At 39.6% G+C, this 16,889-nt stretch overlaps 2 long non-coding RNA genes across 2 annotated transcripts; both read left to right on the forward strand.

The window, feature by feature from the left end:
• The first annotated feature begins 340 nt into the window (after positions 1 to 340).
• On the forward strand, positions 341 to 7,909 carry LOC105259661. The gene is made up of 3 exons (XR_006591654.1): positions 341 to 2,659; positions 4,417 to 4,528; positions 7,850 to 7,909. It is a non-coding gene; the product is annotated as an uncharacterized LOC105259661 (long non-coding RNA).
• A 101-nt stretch (positions 7,910 to 8,010) lies between these two features.
• LOC102899347 lies at positions 8,011 to 14,453 on the forward strand. Its single transcript, XR_442241.4, has 2 exons — positions 8,011 to 8,073; positions 13,108 to 14,453. It is a non-coding gene; the product is annotated as an uncharacterized LOC102899347 (long non-coding RNA).
• Positions 14,454 to 16,889: the final 2,436 nt, after the last annotated feature.

Below are 16,889 nucleotides of genomic sequence, written 5' to 3' on the forward strand. Positions count from 1 at the left end.
TTTCTTTTATTTAACATGAGATCATGACCTGAGCTGAAATCAAGAGTCACACTTGGGGCGCCTGGGTGGTGCAGTCGGTTAAGCGTCCGACTGCAGCCAGGTCACGATCTCGCGGTCCGTGAGTTCGAGCCCCGCGTCAGGCTCTGGGCTGATGGCTCAGAGCCTGGAGCCTGTTTCCGATTCTGTGTCTCCCTCTCTGTCTGCCCCTCCCCCATTCATGCTCTGTCTCTCTCTGTCCCAAAAATAAATAAATGTTGAAAAAAAATTTTTTTTTAAAAGAGTCACACTTAACTGACGGAGCCACCCAAGCCCCCGCCCCTTCCACCCCCCCCCCCCCCGGTACACTTTTAAAATCTATTCCCATTTAATCCTCCTAATGACATTTTACAGAGGAGAATACTGAATCACTATAGTTAAATAACTTGTCCAAGTGAACAGTGGGGTTAGGACTCAAAGCCAGGCTACGTTGTGATGAGTCCATGGCGTGGACCAGTCCAGTACACTACCTTTTTGGCCCAACTTACGGCCCCAGGTAAGAGATGTCGAATGAAGCTGGGCCAGCAAAGTAAGCCCCATGATGTAGGGTTCCCTAAGGCCGTGAGCATAGGAATTCGATGCGTTATATGGGTACTAGAAAGCCAGAGAGAAACATGGCTGGCACGATCTGATTGTTGCTTTAGAAAGGTCATCTTCATGACTGAATGTAGGATGAGTTCTAGGGGGCTGAGGGCAGAGAGAGAGAGAAGTAAGGAGTCTGATGCAGTAGATAGTCCAGAGGAGAGATGTTGCTGGCATGAACAAGGACAGTGACCGTGGTGACGAAGAAGAGGGATATGGATTTGAAGAACTTTTTATTTAGTTACCAGGACTTCATGATTAGAGTGTAAAGGCAACGGAGAAGGGGGAGTATAAGCCGTGGAAAAATAGGTCCCATGATGGCTAACATCACCTCAATCCAGGCCATCAAGTGCCTTTCCTCCCCTCTTCTGTCTTGCGTGTGTTCCACAAACAAGATTTTGTTACTTCTTCACTGTGTTTCTTGTTCAGTGTCCCTTCATTTCTATTTTTCTCCTAAGTTTATTTATTTATTTTGAGGGACGGAGAGGGACAGAGAGAGGGGGAGAGAGAATCCCAAGCAGGCTCCATGCTGCCAGTGCAAGCATGATGTGGGGCTCAAACTCACAAACCGCGAGATCGTGACCTGAGCTGAAACCAAGAGTCTGATGCTCAACCAACTGAGCCACTCAGGTGCCTCCCATCATTTTTATTTTTATGCCACTCAGTTCATACGGCTTCATGCCTGGATTACTGCAATGACAGTAATATTTTGAGATAGCCGGAGATCAGCCAGCCAGCTGTGAGATATTTGTTTCCATACCCTCACCGTTCCTCCCATTCAGCCAATAGTCCTGACTCAGAGAAGAGATGATATTGCAGAATACAAGGGAGAGGGCTCTTGGGATTCAGGAGCTGAGGGTCTCAGGAGACTCAAGCCCCAATCATAGCGATTTGCAGATTCATGACAATATAGAGCAAGGAGTCACTCTGCCCAGAGAAGATTCTCCCGGACAAGGGTAGGGAGGAGAACTGGAAGGAAAGCAAGAGGAAAGTTGGGGAGCTCTTCTGAGAAAAGAACATGCACCTTAGTTTCCCTCCAGGCTAAATGCTGGAGGAGTAGGGTAACATAACAAAAAACCCCTTAGCATTCAGGGGACTCAGCACAGAGATAACCTATGTGCTAGTCTCACGTAGACCCAAGATTGCCCTGTGTACCAGAAATGGGTGTGTGGGAGAAAGACTCTCCGAGGTCTCCCAATGGGAAGCTGGAGAGTGGGTTCCCATATCCCTAAGAGGGGACCTCACGCAGACAAGTGAGCCATCCAAGGGAACCACTGTGGATGAGACCAAGGGACTACCCAGCAGAGACCTGTGCAGATCAGATGTTCCACCCCTGGCCAAACACCCCATGCATTAGCACCATGGTGCCACCCAAACAAGGCAACCCCAGGATACAGAGTAGGGTCTCCCCCTCTTCTGTGTGCCTGACTTAGTGTTGTCAAATGTCTTGTCTTAAAATAATTGCTTTCATAATGAGACTTTCTGTCGAAGAACTCCCAGCTGCTCTTTATTGTACATCTCAACAAAGTCAAGCTCTTCTTTCTGGCTTTAAAAAAACAACCTCTGGCACGCCTGGGTGGCTCAGTGGTTCGGCCTCCCACTTCAGCTCAGGTCATGATCTCACAGTCCGTGAGTTCAAGCCCCACGTCGGGCTCTGTGCTGACAGCCTGGAGCCTGCTTCAGGTTCTGTCTCTCCCTCTCTCTCTCTCTGCCACTCCCCTGCTCGCATTCTGTCTCTCAAAAATAAAATAAAAACATTAAAAAAATTACATAAATAAAGAATCCAGACATTCAAAAGCACCCATGTTGCAACAATGCTCGCAAGTGACAGTGCTGTGTTATCTCGCTGGCAGGCAAAGGTGTAGACCCAGAAAGAAACCTCTGCTTCCAGGCTGAAGTGCAGCAAGACCATTCCTAACGCATCGTTTACAGTCCCAACACCAGCATCTCAGCTACACTGCAGCATTTCTGCTAGAGGCAGAGTTATCCCAGAAGAAGAAACTATTAATATCAGTGGGAGGAGTAACCAAGTCAGAGAAAAGTACATAAATATTTCAGAGTGAGATTGATCAATTCTTAAACTACCAGCCGTATTTTCTTGTATTTGGGGGGAGAGGAAGGAAGGAAGGGAGGGAGGGAGGGAGGAAGAGCTTAAGCTGGCTTTGTCCTCATGATTCAGAAATATAATAGTTCTAACTAGATACTAAAAATTGAATAAAGAGACAACAAAGGTCCAGGGAAAGGACCCTTTACTGACGGATTTGGTTCTCATCTAGACTTGTAAGCTCTGTTCTTTACCTCTGGAACACCACATTTTTCCCCCATTAAAAAAAAAAAAAAAACAGGACTAAATGTAAAAAAGTTTAGCTTGTATATTTCTATTTTTATTGAGAACTGTTAACTTTCTTGTTTAGGGGGAGGCAGTGTCATCTAGTTGACGGAACGAGGCGGGGTGGGTATAGAATTTTACCATTGTTACCAATTGGCTGGTGACCTTTAGCAACTCACCCACTGATTTTATGTGAGGGCAGAGGAGTTTCACAAAAAGAAGAGATAAGGTGTGATATTTAAAGCCTTAAAGTTTTAGTCTACCTCTTTTATAGCTTTAATTTTTACAAAGAATTTGAATATATCAGTATAGCTTATTTCTTTTTTAAGGCGGAAGAAAAATACAAGGGGAAAAAAAGTCCGTAGTATGAACTGAAGAACAATCCATGCAAAAGCTGAAAATTGTCAACTGTTATCATCTTAACTTTGAGTTATCCCAACACTTAAAAAAAAATCTTTGGTTTGGTTTTCTTTCCTAGTAAGGATTACTAGTGACATTAACTGTTTATTATTTGGGAGGTCTTGAAAATTTAAGGTAAATACAATCTATTTTCTTTAGCTGGAAAACAAATTGCTTGATACCAAACGAATTTACACAACAGTATCATTAAAGACAGAGACTTTAAAGAGACAAATAATATATTGAACTATTTCAGAAAGTACACACAGGACAAACACATATTTTATCTGAATATACTATAATGGCTACTTTTTAAGAAATTTCAAACATTCTGCCATTTATTTCACTGACATATTTTTGACAGTGGCTGATGAAATTTTCATTTTTGCATGTGTTGCTTGCTGGGTTTCCTTCATCACAAGCTATAGCTTTGTCTTTTCTTTTTTTTAATTTTATTTTTTTATTTTTTAAAATTTACATCCAAATTAGTTAGCATACAGTGCAACAATGATTTCAGGAGCCCCTTACCCATTTAGCCCATCCCCCCTCCCACAACCCCTCCAGTAACCCTCTGTTTGTTCTCCATTTTTGTGAGTCTCTTATGTTTTGTCTCCCTCCCTGTTTTTATATTACTTTTGTTTCCCTTCCATAATGTTCATCTGTTTTGTCTCTAAAAGTCCTCATATGAGTGAAGTCATATGATTTTTGTCTTTCTCTGACTAATTTCGCTTAACATAATACCCTCCAGTTCCATCCATGTAGTTGCAAATGGCAAGATTTCATTCTTTTTGATTGCCGAGTAATACTCCATTGTGTGTGTGTGTGTGTGTGTGTGTGTGTGTGTGTGTGTGTGTGTGTATGTATGCCACATCCATTCATCCATCGATGGACATTTGGGCTCTTTCCATACTTTGGCTATTGTTGATAGTGCTGCTATAAACATGGGTGTGCATGTGTCCCTTCAAAAAAGCACACCTGTATCCCGTGGATAAATGCCTAGTAGTGCAATTGCTGGGTCGTAGGGTGGTTCTATTTTCAATTTTTTGAGGAACCTCCGTACTGTGTTCCAGAGTGGCTGCACCAGCTTGCATTCCAACCAACAATGCAAAAGAGATCCTCTTTCTCCGGATCCTCGCCAACAGCTGTAGTTGCCTGAGTTGTTCATGTTTGCCATTCTGACAGGTAAGCTGGTATCTCATTATGATTTTGATTTGTATTTCCCTGATGATGAGTGATGAGCATTTTTTCATGTGTCAGTTGGCCATCTGGATGCCTTCTTTGGAGAAGTGTCTATTCATGTCTTTTGCCCATTTCTTCACTGGATTATTTGTTTTTTGGGTGTTGAGTTTGATAAGTTCTTTATCGATTTTGGATACTAACCCTTTATCTGATATGTCATTTGCAAATATCTTCTCCCATTCCGTCAGATGCCTTTTAGTTTTGCTTATTGTTTCCTTCACTGTTTCCTTCACAGAAGCTTTTTATTTTGATGAGGTCCCAGTAATTCATTTTTGCTTTTGTTTCCCTTGCCTCCGGAGATATGTTGAGTAAGCAGTTGCTGTGGCCAAGATCAAAGAGGTTTTTGCCTGCTTTCTCCTTGAGGATTTTGATGGCTTCCTGTCTTACATTTAGGTCTTTTATCCATTTTGAGTTTATTTTTGTGTATGGTGTAAGAAAATGGTCCAGGTACATTCTTCTGCATGTCGATGTCCAGTTTTCCCAGCACCACTTGCTGAAGAGACTGTCTTTATTCCATTGGATATTCTTTCCTGCTTTGTCAAAGATTAGTTGGCCATACGTTTGTGAGTCCATTTCTGGGTACTGTATTCTGTTCCATTGATCTGAGTGTCTGTTCTTGTGCCAGTACCATACTGTCTGGATGATTACAGCTTTATAGTATAGCTTGAAGTCTGGGATTGTGATGCCTCCTGCTTTGGTTTTCTTTTTCAAGATTGCTTTGGCTATTCAGGGTCTTTTTCTGGTTCCATACAAATTTTAGGATTATTTGTTCTAGCTCTGTGAAGAATGCTGGTGTTACTTTGACAGGGATTGCATTGAATATGTAGATTGCTTTGGGTAGTATTGACATTTTAGCAATATTTGTTCTTCCTATCCAGGAGCATGGAATCTTTTTCCATTTTTCGGTGTCTTATTCGATTTCTTTCATAAGCTTTCTATAGTTTTCAGTGTATAGATTTTTCACCTCTTTGGTTAGATTTATTCCTAGGTATTTCATGGTTTTTTGTGCAACTGTAAATGGGATTGATTCCTTGATTTCTCTTTCTGTCACTTCACTGTTGGTGATAGGAATGCAACCGATTTCTGTGCATTGATTTTATATCCTGAAACTTTGCTGAATTCATGAATCAATTCTAGCAGTTTGTTTGGTGGAATCTTTTGGGTTTTCCATATAGAGTATCATGTCATCTGCGAAGAGTGAAAGCTTGACCTCCTCCTGGCCGATTTGGATGCCTTTAATTTCTTTGTGTAGTCTGATTGCAGAGGCTAAGACTTCCAATACTATGTTGAATAACAGTGGCGAGAGCAGACATCCCTGTCTCGTTCCTGACCTTAGGGGGAAAGCTCTCAGTTTTTCCCCATTGAGGATGATATTAGCGTAGGGTCGTTCGTATATGGCTCTTATGATCTCAAGGTATGCTCCTTCTATCCCTACTTTCTTGAGGGTTTTTATCAAGAAAGGATGCTGTATTTTGTCAAATGCTTTCTCTGCATCTATTGAGAGGATCATATGGTTCTTGTCCTTTCTTTTATTGATGTGATGAATCATGTTAATTGTTTGGTGGTTATTGAACCAGCCCTGCATCCCAGGTATAAATCCTGCTTGGTCGTGGTGAATAATTTTTTAATGTATTGTTGGATCCGTTTGGCTAATATCTTGTTGAGGATTTTTGCATCCATGTTCATTAGGGAAATTGGTCTATAGTTCTCCTTTTTAGTGGGGTCTCTGTCTGGTTTTGGAATCAAGGTAATGCTGACTTCATAGAAAGAGTTTGGAAGTTTTCCTTCCATTTCAATTTTTTGGAACAGTTTCAAGACAATAGGTGTTAATTCTTCCTTAAATGCTTGGTAGAATTCCCCTGGAAAGCCATCTGGCCCTGCACTCTTGTTTTTTGGCAGATTTTTTATTACTAATTCGATTTCCTTGCTGGTTATGGGTCTGTTCAAATTTTCTATTTCTTCCTGTTTCAGTTTTGGTAGTGTATATGTTTCTAGGAATTTGTCCATTTCTTCCAGATTACCCATTTTATTGGCATATAATTGCTCATAATATTCTCTTATTATTGTTTTTATTTCTGTTGTGCTGGTTGTGATCTCTTCTCTTTCATTCTTGATTTTATTTATTTGGGTCCTTTCCTTTTTCTTTTTGATCAAACTGGCTAGTGGTTTATCAATTTTGTTAATTCTTTCAAAGGACCAGCTTCTGGTTTTATTGATCTGTTCTGTTTTGTTTTGTTTTGTTTTGTTTTGTTTCGATAGCATTAATTTCTGCTCTAATGTTTATTATTTCCTGTCTTCTGCTGGTTTGGGGTTTTATTTGCTGTTCTTTTTCCAGCTCTTTAGGGCGTAAGGTTAGGTTGTGTATCTGAGATCTTTCTTCCTTCTTTAGGAAGGCCTGGATTGCTATATACTTTACTCTTATGGCCACATTTGCTGCATCCCAGAGGGTTTGGGTTGTGGTGTTATCATTTTCATTGGTTTCCATATACTTTTTAATTTCCTCTTTAACTTCTTGTTAGCCCATTCATTTTTTATTAGGATGTTCTTCAGTCTCCAAGTATTTGTTACCTTTCCAAATTTTTCCCTGTGGTTGATTTCGAGTTTCATAGCATTGTGGTCTGAAAATATGCACGGTATGATCTCAATCTTTTTGTACTTACTTAGGGCTGATTTGTGTCCCAGTATATGGTCTATTCTGGAGAATGTTCCATGTGCACTGGAGAAGAATGTATATTCTGCTGCTTTAGGGTGAAATGGTCTGAATATATCTCTTAAGTCCATCTGGTCCAGTGTGTCATTCAGAGCCATTGTTTCCTTGTTGATTTTTTGATTAGATGATCTGTCCATTGCAGTGAGTGGGGTGTTGAAGTCTCCTACTATTATGGTATTACTAGCGATGAGTTTATGTTTGTGATTAATTGATTTATATATTTGGGTGCTGCCACATTCGGTGCATGAATGTTTACAATTGTTAGGTCTTCTTGGTGGATAGACCCCTTGATTATGATATAATGCCCTTCTGCATCTCTTGATACAGTCTTTATTTTAAAGTCTAGATTGTCTGATATAAGTATGGCTACTCCGGCTTTCTTTTGTTGTCCATTAGCATGATAGATGGTTCTCCATCCCCTTATTTTCAATCTGAAGGTGTCTTTAGGTCTAAAGTGGGTCTCTTGTAAACAGCATATAGATGGATCTTGTTTTCTTATCCATTCTGTTACCCTGTGTCTTTTTTTTTTTAATGTTTATTTCTTTTTGAGACAGAGACAGAGCGTGAGCAGGGGAGGGGCAGAGAGAGAGGCAGACACAGAATCCGAAGCAGGATCCAGACTCTGAGCTGTCAGCACAGAGCCCGACGCGGGGCTCGAACCCACGAACTGTGAGATCATGACCTGAGCTGAAGTCAGATGCTTAACCAATGGAGCCACCCAGGCGCCCCTATTACCCTGTGTCTTTTGATTGGAGCATTGATTCCATTGACGTTTAGAGTGAGTACTGAAAGATATGAATTTATTGTCATTATGATGCTTGTAGAGTTGGAGTTTCCGATGGTATTCTCTGGTCCTTTCTAATCTTTGTTGCTTATAGTATTTATATATATACCATTATTTATATATATGCTTATGGTGTATATATATATATATTTTTTTTTTTTTTCATCTTTTCTGCCCTCAGAGAGTCCCCCTTAAAATTCCTTGCAGGGCTGGTTTAGTGGTCACAAACTCCTTTAATTTTTGTTTGTCTGGGAAACTTTTTATCTCTCCTTCTATTTTGAAGGATAGCCTTGCTGGACAAAGAATTCTTGGCTGCATATTTTTCTGATTCAGCACATTGAATATATCCTGCCACTCCTTTCTGGCCTGCCAAGTTTCTGTGGATAGGTCTGCTCCAAACCTGATCTGTCTTCCCTTGTAGGTTAGGGACTTTTTTTCCCTTGCTGGTTTCATGATTCTCTCCTTGCCTGAGTATTTTGTGAATTTGACTGTGATATGCCTTGTTGATGGTTGGTTTTTGTGGAATCTAATGGGGGTCCTCTGTGCTTCCTGGATTTTGATGTCTGTGTATTTCCCCAGGTTAGGAAAGTTTTCTGTGATGATTTGCTCACATAGCCCTTCTACCCCTTTTTTCTCTCTCTTCATCTTCTGGGACCCCTATGATTCTGATGTTGTTCCTTTTTAATGAGTCACTGATTTCTCTAATTCTTAAATCGTGCTCTTTTGCCGTAATCCTCCTCTTTTTTTCTGCTTCATTATTCTCTGTAAGTTTGTCCTCTATATCGCTGATTCTCTGTTCTGCCTCATCCATCCTTGCCGCCGCTGCATACATCCGTGATTGCAGCTCAGTTATAGCATTTTTAACTTCATTCTGGCTATTTTTTACTTCTTTTATCTCTGCAGAAAGGGATTCTAATCTATTTTTGACTCTGGCTAGTATTCTTATTATCGTGATTCTAAATTCTGGTTCAGACATTTTGCTTGTATCTGTGTTGGTTAAATCCCTGGCTGTCATTTCTTAGTGCTTTCTTTTGGGGTTAATTCCTTCACTTTGTCATTTTGAAGGTAGAAAAGGAATTAAAGAGATAGAAAATTTTAAATTAAAAAATTAAAATTAAAGAAATATCAAATTAAAAATTAAACACACACACACACACACACACACACACACACACAAATCGAATAGATGCTAGATCCTAGGTGTGTTTTGGTCTGGGTGTCGAAAGTGGTTTGACAGATTAGAGAAAAAAAAGGGGGCGGGGGAAAAAAGGAAATCGTTTGAGAATTTGAAAAAATGAGTACACTGAAGTAGACTAAAATGAGATGATGGAGGTAAAATAGAATTTGAAAAAATATACATAAAATTAAAGAATATAGTAGAAAAAATTAAGGAAAAATATTTTTAATAAAAATTGAAAATAAATACGAATTTCTTCTTTTTCTGTATTCAAGAAAAAAGAAAGAAGAGAAAAAGGATAAAAAAAAAGAAATCATTTGAAAATTTGACAAAGTGAATACACTGTAGTAGACTAAAATAAAATGATGGAAGTAAAATAGAATTTGAAAAAAGTTACATAAAAGCAAAAAATATAGTAAAAAATTAAATAAAAATATTTTTAATAGAAATTGAAAGTAAAAATGAAGTTTTTCTCTTTCTGCATTCAAGAAAAAGAAAAGAAACGAAAAAGAGAAAAAAGAAAAAAAGGAAATTGTTTGAAAATTTGAAAAGATGAATACACTGAAGTAGACTAAAATAAAATGATGGAAGTAAAATAGAATTTGAAAAAAAATTACACAAAAGTGGAAACTAGAGTAATAAAACTTAAAGAAAATTATTTTTAATAAAAATTGAAAATAAAAATGAATTTTTTTCTCTTTCTGTATTTGAGAAAAAGAAAAGTGTAAAAGAGAAAAAAAAAAGAAAATTGAATAGATGAACCTGCTAATAGATTGAAGTAGGCATGAAATTACTTCGTTTTCCCTTAGAAGTCAGTCTGTGTAGTGCTTTATAGTCCATAAACTAAGCCGACGGTGAGACTTGTGTTCTTTTTTTTTTTTAATTTTTTTTTTCAATGTTTATTTATTTTTGGGACAGAGAGAGACAGAGCATGAACGGGCGAGGGGCAGAGAGAGAGGGAGACACAGAATCGGAAACAGGCTCCAGGCTCTGAGCCATCAGCCCAGTGCCCGACGCAGGGCTCGAACTCACGGACCGCGAGATCATGACCTGGCTGCAGTCGGACGCTTAACCGACTGCGCCACCCAGGCGCCCCAAGACTTGTGTTCTTGAAGAGTGAAGTTAGCCAAGTTGGGTGGGGCTCAGTGTAACAGCTCCGCTCTCCACTAGATGGCGCTGCTAGCTTACTGGGGTGGATTGTTGCGGTGCTGATAGATGCATATGCGCATGTGCGGAAGCAGTGAAAGTGGTGCCACCCAGCTACCCAGTCTGTTCTCCCGGATCAGCAATCACGCATCCATCCTGTCTTCAGCTTTCCTCCACTCCCAGCTCTTTCACTCTCCGTGACCAGGCCCCAGGCAGCACCTCTCTCCCGAGTTCCGTCTCAGATGTGGCTGTTTTCCCCAGCCCCTTACTTCTGAAGGACTGCGGCTTTGACCCATTCCGCCCTCTGCAGGAGGGTCTCATGGAGCAGTGGCCGAATGAGCAATGACCGAATGTCGGCTGCACCCAGGAATGCTTGCTGGACCCTGCTGCTGCCAGTGCCCCGAGACTGTGGCCAGGTGCCAGCCCACCCCAGAAAAAGTTCATGAGATAGTGTAGCAGCAGTTTTCAGGGATTCTGGAAAATCACAACACACAGCTGGCACCAGTCTTGACCCTTAAGGACCTTGCCCCAGCACCCGCGAATGTGGCTGCCTCTGGGGTCTGCTGGGACCAGGTGGCCTCAACAGTCTCTACCAAATGTCCTTCCATCAGTGGAACCGCTTTTCCCTGTGTGGCCCGAGGACCTCCCGGACCCCACTCTGCTCCTGGGGATTCGCTCTTCCCACCAGAGCACCGCCAGGTATGGAGCTGCGGAGTTGCAGCCTTTGCGCTCCCCTTGTTAACAGTCTTAATGGAATTTAAACCCTCTCCTTTCTCCTTTCTCCCTTCTCCCTTTTTAGTTTAGTCCCTGTGGCCATTTCCAATTTTCCACTTTCTCTCCAGTTGCTTTTGGGGAGGGGTGCTTTTCCCATATTCTCCAACCCCTAGTCTCCATCCTCTCTCCGCCCGCAAAAGTGGTTCCCTATCCTCAGCGGCTTCTCGGTCCCCAAATTCACCTCTCTGCACCGCGGACCTGCTGAATTCTGTGGTTCAGGTTGTGCAGTTTGTTGTGTTAATCCTCCAATCAGTTTTCTAGGTGTGTAGGATGGTTTAGTGTTGGTCTGGCTGTATTTCATGGATGTGAGACACAGAAAAAACTTAAATGCTGTTCCGCCATCTTGGCTCCTCCTGTCTTTTCTCACCTTTAGGATTTTGTAGATGAAAATCAGAGAAATTGAAAACTGAAAGAAAAAAAGAATAGATGAAGTGGAGTAAATCGAAGTGATTAAAAGTAGTTCTTGGGGTCAAAGGACAAACAAACAAAAGGGCTTGTGCATCTTTTTGTTGTTCATTCACTGATTTAACACTGTAAACCACCCTCTGGGGTACTACAGAGGAGCCAAAGTAGATGAGACCCACATCTCGAACTCCAGGGATTTAGTGTTGCAAAGAAGAAACATGACATACATTTAGGAAGCTAGAACTCTCCAGGAGAAAGGAAGCTTCATAAGGGCAAGGTATTTTGTCTCTTTGGCTCCTTACTATAGCCTCAGGGAATGTCTTGCACAAAGCAGGTACTCGAGAAATAGCGGTCGGAGGAATGGATAAAACACAGTAGAGTGTTGAGCCATTTAAGAACTGTAAAAAAAAAAAGTGAAATTGGTAAGAGGAGGAGCAGGTAACTTCCAGCATCTGTGAAATTATGGACATAACTTGTAGGTAAGTATGTTGACAGCCCATGAACAGAATCTCCTGTGTGAGCTGCTGTTGTTTTTCAAATCCATCACCTGCTCCGTCAACCTCTTCAAGTAAGACCACGAACACAGCAAGTAATGAACACGTTACTTAAACATGCTGGGCCTCAGTGAAGTGACGAAGTTAGACTACATGAGGGTTTGTGGGGGCAAATATGCAAGATCCTTTTAAATGTCAGAATGGTTAAATGTGTACACTACCCCATCAAACCTCTGATTGGATAGATATTCTACCGCCCAGAGTAGAAGACCCAAGGAGAAAATACTAAGGTGGTAAGAGTAGGGGTGCTTTGCCAATACGATGAAAATTGTGAAGATAAGACATGAACGACTGAATTTTAGGAAACAGTGGAAGGGAGAGAGGATCAAAGTCTTTTGGGTTTTACTGTCTTATTATTTAAATTAACTTCAACCAAAAGAATTGCCTTTTCCCAACCTAAACAACGTTGAGCCTAACTCATGTTCCTAAATCCTCGGAATGTTTCTCAATATCCTTCTGAATAGTTGACTAAAAATACCAGTTTGTTTTGGGGTGTTTTTGCAGGGACCTCTTTGCTAGGTGACTGTGACTTTTACAAAGGGGTGCTGGTGCCTGCCAAAGTTTGGCCAGTCTGCAGAAAATTAAGAGGAATCCAAACAATGCAAGATCTATATTTGTAAAGCCACACTGACTCATTTGAAAGGACTTTAAAGAAAAACAAAAACTTGAGATTAGAACCTTTATGGTTAGAATATTTTTTTCTTCTTAAATGATGGAGGCCAAAGATGGTGTTCCTTTTAATGTTCTGGAGAGAATAAAAATTGTCATCCTCTGTGGATCCCACCACCTTTTAAATAAGTTGTACTATTTTCTGAAATTTAAAGGCACAGATGTTAAGAATGGCATTAGAGTGTCATTGCGGAGACTAGTTGGTTTTATTCCTTAATGCAGATTGTAGAGTCTTCAAATAACCTTATTATGCTAAGTATTCAGAATCATGACACCTTGGTTTCCTTTATTTCTTGGTCTTAGACACTGATGCCTCTCAGCGTCATTTAATACACCAGACTACTATGGAACAAGAAACAGAAGGCTGCATGCAATTGAAACTATCATTTCTTTAAAGGCATCTAAAAAATTCATTTCTGGTCTTACCACAATTCATTATTTTTGGAAAAGAGACAAGGCATCTTTGATGACAGTGTTAATAACATTACTGTTTTAAGCAAACATTTACCGATGTAGTTTTATGGAATCCCATAAATGACTTATTTATGTTACATAGAGTACTAAGGAAACAACTATGGAAAAACATTATAAGATCACTGATTTTATTGCTCTATAAGCAATGTATATTAACTTTATGAAACTTCGAAAACACATATAAACCCAGAGATTACTAGTGTAAAGTTTTTATTGTAGTCATTCAACACCTTTCTTTAGCAACATAGAAATCTTTTACAATAAAAATTGGATTATATTGTACATGCTGTTTTATAACCTGCATTTTCCATCCTAAAAATATGTTGTAAATCTATTCCCATAGCATTAAATGTTTTTCTACATCATTTTAATGACTTCATACTGTGATATTTTATAATGTACTATCATCTAATTAACAAGTTCCTTGTTAGGTACTGTTTTGTTGTTGTTGTTTTTCCCATTGTTGAAATGAACATCGTTGCTAAATTAAATCTTGTTTTACATTCTTGAGTAATTCATTGGGCTAGATTCTAAAAGTAGACTCGTCGGGTTAAGTGTACACAAATTTGTAAAACTTTTCATATATAGCGTGGAACTGACATAAAAATGTGTGTTTATTTATTTGCTTAATTTATTACAATATTTACAGTCCATGAGGAAGATAGAAAAATAATTAATTCATTGCATAACACTCCTTGCACTTCATTTAATTTCCAAAAAAAAACTCATTACAGCTAAAATGAGACTTCTTAGACTAAGTTGTCAAACTTTGACTAAAGGGATCCTGCAGATCATTTGGCTTAAAAGCTTTATGCTGGAGCTGAGGGAACTGAGCTGAAGTTATAACGTGTCCTGTTCACAGTTCAGCCTAACAAGGAATGGAGCCAACTCAGTCCTGGATCCAGATGCTCTTTTTTCCTCCCAAGACCCTCGAGAGAAGAGCAAGTCATTCTTCTTTAGATAGTCAGCACAGAATTGACGTGTCTCTGAGCTTTCTAGAATTGCTCTGCGGTCTTTCGTTGTACCGTAATTTCTTTCACTATCACCTAGTTGATGGACATGAGGATTGCCTGGAGTTATTAACTAGTTTAAACAATGTGGCAATAAACAATCTTTTAAATAGCTGTTTAAATATGTCTAACAAATATAAATTGCTTTTCTTTTGGGAAATGTTACATGTTGTATTATTTCCTGGAGATTCACGATGCAAATTTACAGACTAAACAAATATTTATTGAACACCGACCAGCTGTGCTACATGCTGGGAGTAACATTAAAGGCTCTGAAAATTCTTACAGTAACAAAATCTTTTAAATTTTTAAAATTAAAAATTTCCCAACCTTTTTTTTTTTTAAATCATAGCACCCTTCTCCACCCCCCCCCCCTTTAAAAAACTGAACATCTTGGGGCGCCTAGGTGGCTCAGTCTGTTAGGTGTCGGACTTTGGCTCAGGTCATGATCTCACGGTTCCTGGATTTGGGCCCCGCGTCAGGCTCTGTGCTGACAGCTCGGAGCCTGGAGCCTGCTTTGGATTCTGTGTGTTTCTCTCTCCCTGCCCCTCCCCCACTCATACTGTCTCTCTCTCTCTCTCTCTCTCTCTCTCTCTCTCTCTCTCTCTCAAAAATAAATAAACATTAAAAAAATTTTTAAAAAAACTGAACATCTGCTAGTATTGTACTAGTCGTTTCTGGAGCAGAATTTGGAAAATGCTATCTGGTATCAGTCTTGTTGAAAATTACTAATTACCTAGTTGTTACTTTTGTAGGGATTCCAAAAAATCTTGGGAATTATTTAGAGGAAACATGTTTTAGGCATTTCAGAAGACTATATCTTTGATCTATGTTGCCAGATTAACTTCCAGGATGGGACGTATTTGGATATGAATATTTTAGTGCGACAGTTTTACTTTATTTTATTTATTTAAAAAAATTTTAAGTTTATTTATTTTGACCGAGAGAGAGAGAGAGAGAGAGAGAGTGGGGGAGGGGCAGAGAGAGAGGGAGACAGAGAGAATCCCAGGCAGGCTTTGCACTGTCAGCACAGAGCATGATGCGGGGCTCAAATTCACGAACCATGAGATCATGACTTGAGCCAAAGTCAGATTCTTAACCAACAGAGCCCCGGGTGCCCCTACTTTATTTTATTTTTAAATTAGTGTTCATATAATTAGGGCAAAAGGAAGACTCGAACAGGAAACGAGAATGTGGGATATAAAATAGTTTTGGCTCAGCAATGGGTTTATTCGGGGAGAAGGGTGAATTTGCATGGAGAAGAAACAGACTGAGGAGGAGTGAGACAGAGATGAAATTATTAACAGGAATTAAAACTGGATGTTTCAAAGATTCTATAGCAACATGGGAAAGAATTAAAAAATATTTGGTAGAAAAAGAAGGATACAAAATCCTATTCACAATATGTAAAAACCAATTAGGAAAAAAAAAAAAAACGGGTGGGGTGAGAATCCAACAAAATAATAGTGTTTGGGTTGGGGTGCTTTTTTCCCCCTCATCTCTAATTGTCGTTGTCATTTTTATTTTTAAAATATATGACAAAATTGAAAAGGAAAAAAATACTAAAGGATCAGACAAACTTAGAAGAGAGGCTTATGGAGGAGGAGGAAGGTAGTGGTTGAGTCGAACAAAGGCAACAAATAGATTAAAAGTGAATAAGGGTAGAAGAGAGAACATTCAATTTGTCCTGGAGGAGATCATTAATGACTCAAGTGCTGTGAAGTGGACAAAAGCCAGTCTGTAGTGGGGTCAGATGAGAGAACCAGACAAGAATAATTTTTTTTTAGGACCTAAGATCATAATAATTCACGTAGAGGTTCCCCCCAGCCACTGTTACTTTAGTTCAGGTTTTATCATGTTGGGATTTTGCCTATATCGGTTTTTTTTCCAGGAGCTGATAAATGAAAACCTTAAAAAAAAGAAATCCTATGAGTAAGTTTCTTTGCCCTTATATTTGAACTGAATAATAAAGAAATGGTAAATTCTCTTTCAGAGCTGTGCTAGAAATGCTACCATATAGAAGTCTTAATAATATACTCTGTGCATGCCATTTAAAAACAGAAGAACTTGGTCGCCCAAGGTCATTTCAGATGCCTTTTTTCCTAAGTGATTTGTGTATATTTTATCCATAAAAGACAAATTATTATGAAAGGATATGAAATATAGGTTTAAGGAACTCAAAGAACAAAGTGCATTCTTTGCTCTTTGAATTTCTTAAAATTAAGTTCTTAAGACTCCTGCTGCTTACCTTCAAACAAGCAACCTTGAAACTACTCCATGAAACCCGGTGAAGGGACGAACCAGAGTTTTCACTTATAAAAAAATATAGCACATGGGAGAGAGGACGTTCAAGTCTTCCAGTATCCATACTTATTAACTAAATTGAATGCCTGTGGCGGGTCTCATGGGAGCACACAGTGGCAGCCTCTTTATATTACAACTCAGCCAGAAGCATTTATTCCCTTGTAATTAAGGCCAAGGGTGCAACCAGTGATGCGAATGGAAGCAATTATGTGGATTATTCCGCTCCCTCAACATTTCTCAAGAGTTTGTATGTTTGTGGCTTTATGTGAGTCTGAAGTCCCTGTATAGTCCCCGGGT

Source organism: Felis catus, chromosome F1 (genome assembly GCF_018350175.1).
Source record: "Felis catus isolate Fca126 chromosome F1, F.catus_Fca126_mat1.0, whole genome shotgun sequence".
Lineage (NCBI taxonomy): Eukaryota > Metazoa > Chordata > Mammalia > Carnivora > Felidae > Felis > Felis catus.